The following is a 10138-nucleotide window of genomic DNA, read 5'->3' as shown; positions in this document are numbered from 1 at the left end:
GCCCCATCTCTTCTTTTAACATTTCCAGTGTGAATACCCTCAACTGAACTTAAGATTCATTTTGTATGGGATTTTCAAATGTGTTCTGTTTAGATAAAACATCTCTCAGTGAGCAGGGAGAGTATGGGGGATTAAAAGTGCCCCTTTGCCATGGTCACAGATCACTGCAGGTCTGTGGTGGTTAGACTCAAGTGCAGGACACAAGCAGACTTATGGCTCAGCCACATTAGAGCAAAAAGATGACATCTTCCTTGCAACTAGGAATTATCTGATTGTCCAGACTGCATTACATTTTTTGCTTTTGGCAGCTGATTGTAAGTGTTCCAATATTTGGCACTATTTGGTTCCAATATACTCACTTTGAAGATAATTATTGACACTGTCCTGGTCTTTTAACCAACCACTTCAAAGGGAAGATCACAAATTCATTGCACATGGCTGCAATACTTTTGGTCATACTACAGACGCCAAGCACTGTTTTCACTAGAAAGAATGTAGCATTAGACCTTGCAATTTTGTAACTTAATCTGAAGTTAGGGTTTGATCATGAGCAGGACTACTACAGCTAATATTAATATACCTGAATCAAAAGTAAGACTCCTCACTGAAATAGAGTAAACCCAGGAACTGAAAAGCCACACAAAAGCCATGGATCCATTTGAGGAAGAACCAAACTGTCATCTAATTTGAAAATTCCCACAATGCTTTGCATTTCGTGTATGAGACTTTAAATGCAAACTATTCTGACTGATAGGCAAGCAAAATTTTTCACACCTAACAATGAACAAATATTCAGCTAATCACCTGAATCTTAGGTACGCACATAGTTACATAGATAACTATATTTGAGACCAACATTTATGATGAGAAAACAACTCCTCTGATGTTTAATTTCTGAGACATGATATCTTCTTTTTAGTCCTCTTGTTACGAAAGGTCACGTGAGAGAAATGAGGGGAAAAAACCTGCCACGTGCAGCCTTCGAACTGAGCTGAAGGTTGGTTTTCTGTGAAATCACTAACAACACATATTCCGTAATGTAGCACCACCTTTAGCACCTGTGCAAAAAAATAAAAAATAAAAAATAGATTCATTGTTAATTTATGATTAACTAATCATTATAAAAACTAATGTTTCAAATGCATTTCACAAAACAACAAGAGGGAAACAGATGTTCTGCATATTACCCTGTTATAAAAAGATAACCCCCCCAAAAAAGTGACTTTATCTTACCCAACACACAAAACATAAACCAACTCCAAACTACGTGTGTGTGTGTGTCAGTGTTCTCTACTGGTTCCAAAGAAAAGACTGTGTTAGTCTCTATGGCCACTCCTCACAGAAACTCATTTTACCAAAGATACGTTCTAGAAAGAAGTAGGTGTTTTATTTCAGAAGACGGCTTTTAAAGGGGAAACAGCCTGAGCTGCTCAAGGTGTGTTGGTTTACATTTTCCTTTTGTTTAAAGTGTTGGTAAAACTCTTACAATTGGTTAAATGATGCCACTAAGCTTGTTTCTATGTTTTACATCTATACATTGCAATCTGTTTATTGCAATAGAAGAAAAGATACTGAACTGGAAGGAAGAATAAAAAAGTAAGTTATATCTTTGTAAAAAATAGTCAGGTACTTGTGTTGTTGCTCAGTACAGATTATAAGAATAGGAAGAATAAAGTGAGCAGGCATACAATGCATGCATTCTCTAAACTGGGGCTGTTTTAAATAGTAAATTGGAAATTATATGTGCTTTCATGTTACCTGCTATAATCAAGATGCTGTAAGTTGTTAAATATTATACTTCTGGAATAAGATCAATGCTTGGTAACTCCAGTATCTTTGTATATATGTTAACATGATTCCTAAGGTTATGCCAACACTAAGATGACCAGGATAAAGCCACGATATCTAGCTGAAACAACTACATTTGTTTTCACTAATTTTTTAGTTCAAGACTCATTTTAAAAATAGTCTTAAACAACAGTTTACCAGGTTTTCTGAAGGTCTTTCAACGTTTTTCTTTGGACAATGGCTGCTTTTTCACTCATTTTCTGTCTGGGCCATTTTTACAGCAATGTTTTTACCACTTAACATGAACCTATTGAAGCATAAAAAGGCACCTAACTGGATGTACCAGTGATGTTTCTACACATACCAGACAGCAAATAAATTATTTTAAAACAAAATGTAAAATTTCTTAAGGCAATTTGTTACTAATAGTCACAGAAAAACATACCCCACCCCACAATTTCTTTAGTCCAATCTGTGAAACATATCAAAGATAACACAGTATTTTCACACCAACAGAGCTTTTAGTTAAAAACTTGGCATATCTGTTTATTGTGTCCTTAAAAAATGGGGGGAAACAGGTTCAGGACAAAACAAGAAAAAAAAAACTTTAGCTGACAATTAGTATCTAAGAGTCATGCCCTTAAGAAATAGGAAAATTCTAGAAAAGACCTGACATAGGACCTAAGAGGTGCCTCTGGCCTTTCTGTTTATCCATTTACTGATCACTGAAGCCTCATCAGAAATGCTCTCAGTGGAAGGGTGCGTGTCAAGAAGTCATTCTTAAGGATGGAGAAAAGGGAGAAAAAGCTGAGACATAACAAGAACTGGACAGAAAATTAGTGACAAAATCAGCGGCATTTTCCATTCACGTGACTCTTATTTTGTATCCTAAGGTGTGTTGCACACTTGGATTAAAATGAATTGAAACCAGTGTGGCTTTGTGAGTTCGCCTTTACTGCATCTGCAAACATATACATTAACATCGCACAACGTTACACACTTTTGCAATCTCACACAACCCTTATAGGCGCACTGCCTTATGGGTAGTGGCTGGGCTTATTTACTCCCGCTAGAGCTGCTCATTTTAGGGGGTACTCCCTCTTGTGGTGTAACGGAGGAATAACTACCCTTTCTGCACTATGTCATTTTTGGAGACTGGGGCACACCTTATTTTACCACAATCAAAGAAAATACATATTTGAACAATCAGACCATTTAACTAACTATAATATTGTAACTAAAGATTATGGGGGGTGTCCTGTTTTGTCCACAATGTCTTTCTTGTCCTTACACTCTCCCCTCAAAAAGTTAATGGCGTCCCGACATTCTACCAATATCAGTCCTTATGTGGCAACTATACATTGCTTGTAGGAGGCTACATCCTTTTAGGAGTCAGAGTTCAGCATCACTGCTAGCCACAGTGAATCACATGACATGTATCTCCCCTTCATGTCATATGCCGCAGCAGGTGTTATTGTGCACGATAACAGTCCACTGCTTTTTCATCCATATCACGGGTATCTGCATCTTTACTGAGTAAGGTGCTCTCACCTGGACATAACCTCGCTACATAACATAGGGTGCCATCCTCATAACGGGTCATTACACCAACTCTTCTTTATGGCTAACAAAACAGAAGTAACATTTCTATTCTTCTAATAAAGCATTAATGAAAACCTGAAACTGTAACTGTTATAGCTGCTTTACTGCAATTTGTAACATATGACTGTGTCTGAGGTACTTATTCAAGTGCTAATGTCGGCTGTCCTAACTTGTGGTAAGTAAACATTAGCTTTTGTTTTCTCATTCTGAAAGGATACTTTTTCACACTAACAGTTGACTGGTCACTGTCCTCTTGGTCACTGCACTCCATCTCAAGCTGGTCTGCCTGCTCTGTGTCTTTATTGTTCTCTCGTGCCTCTGTATCCTCGTCCTGCTGGTCATGTTGGTGTTCTATATTGTCCACGCCCAGATTCTCTTCTTCGCAGTCCTCCTGGTGTTCCATGTCATTGCCATCACAGAGGTCCTCCCTACTGACTGCTCCACTCCCTGCATTGAACTCTGATGCTTCTGTCCACCAGGGCTGTCTACCACGTTCCCCTTGTTCTGTTGACAGTCCTCTGATTGCTCTCCATTCATCTTCATCCTCCGAACTGTGCTCTTGCTCATGCCGCTCATGTCTGTCCTTATTGTTTTCCTTTTTTTGCTTTCCCAGTTCTGCATGTGAGTTGACTTTTTCGACTGGCAAGAAGTCACACGGCAGCAGGAGGTTCCTGTGGACGACTCTGACACGTCCCTTGCCATTTTCTGGCTTAATCTCATATACTGGACTCTCCTTATGTTTCCTTTGTGTCACCTGAAACACCTGGTCCTCCCAGAAGGATCTCAGTTTCCCTGGTCCTCCCTTCTCACCAAAATTCCGGACCAGTACTCTGCACCCTGGGTACAGCTCTGCGCCGTGTGTTTTTCTGTCATAGAGCACTTTCCCCCGTCGACTCTCCTTACAGGCTGTCGCTGAGGCCAGTTTGTAAGCGTCCTTCATGCGATTCTTCCACTTCTCAGCATAGTCTTGATGAGAAGGGCTTTGGTCATTAGCTGTGAGACCAAAAATCATATCAATGGGGAGTCTGGGGTTTCTCCCAAACAAGAGGAAATAAGGTGCATATCCAGTAGCCTCGCTGCGCGTACAGTTGTACGCATGGACCACCTTTGTCAGGGATGCCTTCCAGTCGGCTTTTGCTCCCTCTGGAAGGTTCCGAAGCATGGCCAGCAGTGTCCTATTGAACCTTTCTACCTGGCCATTTCCCTGGGGGTGGTATGGTGTGGTTCTGGATCCCTTGACTCCACTGTATCCTTCCAGCTTGGCGAAGAGTTTGTTTTCAAACTCTCTTCCCTGGTCATGATGGAGCCGTGTGGGAAAACCAAACTTCAACACGAAGTCTCCAAATATTTTTTCTGCCGCTGTTTTGGCACTTTTATCTCTGCATGGATAAGCCTGAGCAAATCGTGTAAAGTGGTCCATGGCCACGAGGATATACTCATACCCTCCCTTACATTTCTCTAAATGTAGAAAATCAATGGAGACCAGCTCAAACGGGTACGTTGTAGTGATATTGATCAGGGGAGCTCTGGTTGGCTTGTGGGGACGCTTGTTTTTTAGACAGCTACACACCTGTGTTATGTAGTGCTCCACGTCCTTCTGCATGTGAGGCCAGTAAAAGCGATCCCGAATGAGGGCCAAAACTCTTTCCACCCCCAAGTGACCCATGTCTTCATGTAGTTCTTTATAAATGAGCGAATGGAACTTCTTAGGCAGGAGTAGCTGTGTTCGGCTGAGTGTTTTCCTGTACAGTAAACCATCCTTATCAAGGTGCAGTTTCTGTTTTTCCCTTGCCAGGGCAGCAATCTCCTTGTTGCATGCCTGTTTTCTGCCTTTTGGCCACCGATTAGAGATGACATGCTTCAGGACTTCCCCAATCACAGGATCCTCTTTTTGTGCATCTCTTAAGTTTGCCTTAGGGATTTCCAGACCTGACATCCCTATCTCCTCACTTTGCTCTGCTACCACAGTTGAGATGTTTAACGGGCAGAGCCAGGGTTCACTTCCCTGCAGCTGAACAGCCAGGGCCTGAGTCACGCTGCTTAGGACCTCAGGTGTCACTGCTTCTGTACAAGTTTGTATGTAGTGTTCCATATCCAAGGGCATTCGTGAGAGACCATCTGCATCCCTGTTAGCTCTACCAGGTCGATACTTGATGGAGAACTGGAAGTCAGCGAGTTCAGCCACCCATCTGTGTGTGGTTGCATTCAGTTTTGCCGTTGTCAGCACATATGTGAGGGGGTTATTGTCAGTGTAGACAATGAAGGGTGGTGAATAGTAGAGATAATCTCTAAACCTCTCACATATGGCCCACTTCAGGGCAAGAAATTCCAACTTCCCTGAATGGAGGTGGTAGTTCTTCTCTGGGGCAGTAAGGGTCCTAGACCCATATGCAATAACCACTAGCTTCCCATTTTGTCTTTGGTAAAGCACAGCTCCAAGTCCCTCCTGTGATGCATCACAGTGTAAGATGAAGGGTTGCTCGAAGTCGGGATAACCTAAAACTGGGGGCTGGATGAGGAAGTTGACGAGCTGACAGACCACCTGATGATGCTCAGCTGACCATGCCACTGGGTGAGAGGATGGTAGCTGACCCCCTTGATTCTTCGTCTTTTTGTTGTGTTTTGACTTCTTGTCTCTCCCTTCCCCTGGCTTTCCTGAGGAGAGCAGGTCATAGAGTGGCTTTGCAATGCGCGAAAAGTTAGGAATATAGTTGCGATAGTATGAGATGAATCCCAACAGCTTCCTCACTTCCCCAATGGTGGTGGGGTTCCTTTGTTTTAAGGCTTGGACAGGCGCAATGTCAGCGGGGTCCATGGTGTGACCATCTTGGGTTACCAACCTCCCCAGGAATCTCACCTGATTTTTGAACAGTTCACATTTCCTGGGTGTTAATTTCACTCCATGGCTCTGATAACGCTGCAGGACCTGCTTTAGATCATTTAAGTGGTCTTCAAATGTTTTTGAATGGACAAGGTTGTCATCCAAGTAAGGCAGACATATGTCGTCCCGCAGCCCTGCAAGGCATTCTTCCATCGACCTCTGAAACTCTGCCGGCGCAGATGACAGCCCAAAAGGGATTCTTACCCATTCATACAATCCCCATGGTGTGATGAATGCAGTGAGAGGGCGACTTGACTCTTCCAGGAAGCCCTGGTGATAAGCCTTCCCTTGGTCTAAGACAGAGAACCAGGAGCTTCCTTTCAATGTGTTGAGCATATCTTGTATGCGTGGTATGGGATGGCGGTCAGGGATTGACTTCATATTTAGCTCCCTATAGTCACAGCACAAGCGGAGGCTGCCATCTTTTTTTCGCACACATACGATGGGGCTGGAGTAGGAGGATTTTGATTTCTTTATCCACCCTCTATTCAGCAAGTCTTCCAGATATTCTTTTACTTCTTTATGAAGTGGCTTAGGCACTGATGTATATGTTCGGCGAACAGGTGTGGGGTCACTGAGACGGATCTTAAGCTGCAGTGAGGGGATATTGCCAACATCCTGTTCATCACGAGCAAAGGCATTACTCTCCTCCCTTAATAGCTGTCTGATCTTCAGCTGCTGTGCCGGAGACAGATGGTCAAGGGGAACTGGGGGGTCCCATACACCTTCAATGTTGCTTCTTGTTCTGTTTTCCTGTTCCCCAATTTGGCTCGCTGGAGGTGCAGCAGTTGCTTCTAAAGTAGGTCTTGTTGTTTCCAACTGCTCTATTTCCACTGCCACTGTCTTAGCTGGGTAAATAGTTCGGACCCTCTGAGTTTGTCCCAAAACAGTTCTTGGAGGCAGTATGATCTCATAAGCTTTGGTATTAGTGACTGGGAGGCTAATACGGGACCAGCTGCCTTGCTGTAAATGGACAACGCACTCTTGCACCTCCAATCCCTCTGGCATCTGGGGGTAGGGACTGGGCTCGAACAGGACATCCTGACCGGCTGGGAGTGGGCCTGCTCTCACACTACACTTGACCACTCTGGTCTGACCAGGTGGGATGCTCATTAATTCTCTCCCAGTTTTCACTCTGCACTCACCTAGCCCATCGTCTCCACTCTTCATCACCTTTATAAAGACCTCAGCTTTCTTACAGTCGATGGAGAATGCTGTACTAACAGCTTCTGTTACAGCACGAGGTGGCTCTATTCCCCTCTCTAGCATGTGTTCAATCACGTTGAAGCCAATTATTGGCTCCTCTGCCACCCCATCTTCCTGAGCTACTAATACTGGCACGAGAAGCTCTAACTGCGCAGCCTCTTCTGTGGGCAACCTGAATTTGATTTCAACCCACCCGGAAAATGGGATTGGTGTCTGGTTTACTGCCCTCCCATCTAATATACCAGGCCCAATGATTTCAGTTAAACTCCTAACTTTCAGGTGTGGGATGTTCTGTTGTCTCCATTTTTCATTTATGAGACAAACCTGTGATCCTGTGTCCCACAACGCTGTGGTTTTTACTCCCTCAAGCAGGCAGGTGATCATGTGCTTCCTCCCAATAAGATTGAGGAGTTGGGCTCTTCGCTTTGGGGAGAGGAGGCTGACGGAGACCGCTTCATTCCTCTTATCTTGTGTGGCGGCTGCTACTTTTGTCTCCAAATGTTTTATACTGTCTGTCAAGAGTTTGTGAACATCTTGTTGTTGCTCACCTTGGTTTAGTAGCTGAAAAGAGGGTGACGGGCGTGGGTTCACCGTGCTAGCTGACATACCAATCTGCTCTGCCCTGTCTGGAAGTTTTCTCCGGGTGCGGCATCCCCTTGACAAATGCCCACTTTGTCCACATTTGAAGCAGTGGTCGCAGTTTTCTCCTCTATTGCTGTCCTGACAATCCCTGCAGCCACGTTTGAAACTTGGGCGGTGTGAGGGAGAAGGTCGGTGCGACTCACGAATAACTCCTTTTATTTCAGCTATTTCCCCTTTTAGTTGATTGATGATATCAAACAGCTCAGTTTCCTTGCGTGTCACTGTTGCTGGTGCTTTAGCAGCTTTACCTTTTGTCGAGGTGGAGAATGGCTGGTCTTGCCCACCCACTGCACCAACTGCTGCCTCCTGCACTGACTGTGCCTCTGCTTTTATCTCTCTTACTTTCATTTCTCGGGTGGTCTTTCTGAATTTTTGTTGCCTCTCCCACTCAAGGCTGGCCGCTTCATTTGTCTTTGCAATCAGCACATCGTCAGTGACTGCTGGATCATCCAGGTAGGGTTTGATCTGGTATTTCACATTGTCGCTAATCAGACCTGTGCCAACGGCTCGCAGAAACTTTTTCTGAATCAGTTCGACACTGTATTGTTCATCTGTCCCTGGCTCCCTTGATGATGCTAGGAGTCTTTCTTTCAGCTCGATTGCCCTAAATAGAAAGTTCTGTGGGGACTCATTACTTCCTTGAGTGATATTTATCAGCCGATGATAGAGGTCAGTAGAGCTATCCTCCTTGTAGTGTCCCCTCAGTATGGTACGAAGCTGCATGAGGGTGAGGTCTGTTTTAATTTCCAACATATCACGGAGACTTAGGCCTGGGCTTATGGCCCTAACAACAGCTTCAATAATTTCAGCTTCGCTGTGATTCTTTTTAAGTCCCATTTCGATTTGATGAATGAGGTTGGAGTATGACAGTTTGTCTTTCTGACCCCGTTCCCCAATTTGGCCACTGATTCTAAATTCCCTGCGTATAGTCACTTCAGGGGGCTGTGTTGCTGGTGAAGCAGGTAACGGTGATGGACGAGTAGGTAACTGTGTAGCCAGACCCTGACTAGTTTCTTGGGAGGCCATTCTGTCTGTCAGTCTTGCCATTTCTTCCTCTAACCTTTTTGTCGAGGTTTGAAAACTTAGTTGCAATGCTGCATATTGTTCTTGTAGACTGGCCAATGCAACCGCATCCCTACTGATACTCTCTTCACGTTCCTGTGCAGGGTCATCTCTCTCCTTTAGTTCTTTAACAGTTTTAATTAATCTGTCCAGGAATGTGTGTGCTACTTCCTCTTCCTCCACTTCAATAATTGTTTCAACTGCTTCACTTATTGTTCTGATCAGCGTGTGCTTCTTTGTCTGTTTGCCGATTGAGATTTTAGCTTGTAAACACACTTCTTGTAGTTGGTCTGACCTTAACTGCAGCAAGCTCTCACTTAGCTGGTCTTGCAGTTGCTCCAACTCCATACTGTGTGTGACGATTCTGTAATCTCACACTGCTTCTCAATAGCACCGCTGATCCCACCGCTGCCACCAAATTTTGTTGCACACTTGGATTAAAATGAATTGAAACCAGTGTGGCTTTGTGAGTTCGCCTTTACTGCATCTGCAAACATATACATTAACATCGCACAACGTTACACACTTTTGCAATCTCACACAACCCTTATAGGCGCACTGCCTTATGGGTAGTGGCTGGGCTTATTTACTCCCGCTAGAGCTGCTCATTTTAGGGGGTACTCCCTCTTGTGGTGTAACGGAGGAATAACTACCCTTTCTGCACTATGTCATTTTTGGAGACTGGGGCACACCTTATTTTACCACAATCAAAGAAAATACATATTTGAACAATCAGACCATTTAACTAACTATAATATTGTAACTAAAGATTATGGGGGGTGTCCTGTTTTGTCCACAATGTCTTTCTTGTCCTTACAGGTGTAAGGTGAGTTTTTTCTTTTGGCCTTCTTTAAACAGCACTGAGTTTCAGTGAGTATACTGGATGTTGACATTCTATGTATTTTGTTTATTTTAGAAGATATTGAGATACACAAACTTAATTGTTAAAGGGCTGAA

This window comes from Neolamprologus brichardi, chromosome 5 (assembly GCF_056152115.1).
Source record: "Neolamprologus brichardi isolate AB-2024 chromosome 5, ASM5615211v1, whole genome shotgun sequence".
Lineage (NCBI taxonomy): Eukaryota > Metazoa > Chordata > Actinopteri > Cichliformes > Cichlidae > Neolamprologus > Neolamprologus brichardi.
This window is presented reverse-complemented; position numbering follows the sequence as displayed.